We start from the raw sequence: 1,282 nt of genomic DNA on the forward strand, positions 1-1,282 counted from the left end.
TTGGTCGATGAAGATGCAGCGGCGTTGGTCGATGAAGATGCAGCGGCTTCAATCAACGATGATGCAGCGGCGTCAGTCAACGATGATGCAGCGGCGTCAGTCGAAGAAGATGCAGCGGCATTAGTCGAAGAAGATGCAGCGGTGTCTGTCGAAGAAGATGCAGCGGCATTAGTTGACGATGATGCAGCGGTGTCAGTCGAAGATGATGCAGCGACGTCAATCGAAGATGATGCAGCGGCGTCAGTCGACGATGATGCAGCGGCGTCAGTCGATGAAGATGTTATCTTTAAGGACACTTCAACTGGTTGTAAAATATTAGGAAGAACACGTAACGTAGACTTAGGTATAATACGAGCATATCTCAAAAATCTGGGGCCAGTCGGCCATGAATGCACTCCAGTGGTTGTCGGCAAAGGTGGTTCAATCGAACTCATAATCGGAACAGTGACACATCGTAAAGGCTTGCGTTTTGGCATGACCGGTCTTGGTGGCATGTTTGAAAAAGTTGGCGTCGTTGTATCCGTAACATTTCGAACGAAATTGATCTTAGGCATGACCGGCCATGGTGGTGCATTCGAAATATTTGGCATCATCGGAGAAGTTGGTTTTATAACTAAACTCTCCGTAGAACTTTGTAAAGGACTAGATGAGGACATTGTAGGTTCTGGACGTGAAGATGTTTCGTTATCAGTAAAGTTATAAGATTTTAACATAAAATGTCTTGATCGTGTTAACATAATGAATTTAGAAAAATATAAATCAGAAGAAAGAACAATGTATTGGTATGAACAACTGATTGGTAATGGACATAAAACTAAAACACTTTGTTTAAAAATAAAGTTTTTTTGTATTAAGTTACCATAGTGATATTCTAAGTTATTTTGAAGATTATTTATTTAAAACCAAAACATTTTATATTATCTAATTCTTGTGTAAAATTATAGGTAGTAAATAATAATTGTTCGCGCAAGTTATCGGGTGCTATGAAATCAAAATAGATTTTATGGCCCTAATCGCGATAGATATTGCCCTACCTCACGTGATATAGGGCCACTAATTTCGGATAACATATTTTGGTGATGTCGGAGCCACCGGCATGAAGAAAAGACACTTCTCCGTGCGACGCTTTTGAGGTAACAAGCTGTCGTCACGTTGCCGCCTCAGACTCTGTTCGTCTTTTTTATGTCAAAGTGTGAATCGTTTTAAGTGTGCGATCGCGTTAAACTCGTCCATCGACAAGTTCGGGTTCTTATGTGTTGCAATTGTACCAGTAACTCAGAAC

Source organism: Melanaphis sacchari, unplaced genomic scaffold, assembly GCF_002803265.2.
Source record: "Melanaphis sacchari strain LSU unplaced genomic scaffold, SCAv2.0 Contig4_pilon_pilon, whole genome shotgun sequence".
Lineage (NCBI taxonomy): Eukaryota > Metazoa > Arthropoda > Insecta > Hemiptera > Aphididae > Melanaphis > Melanaphis sacchari.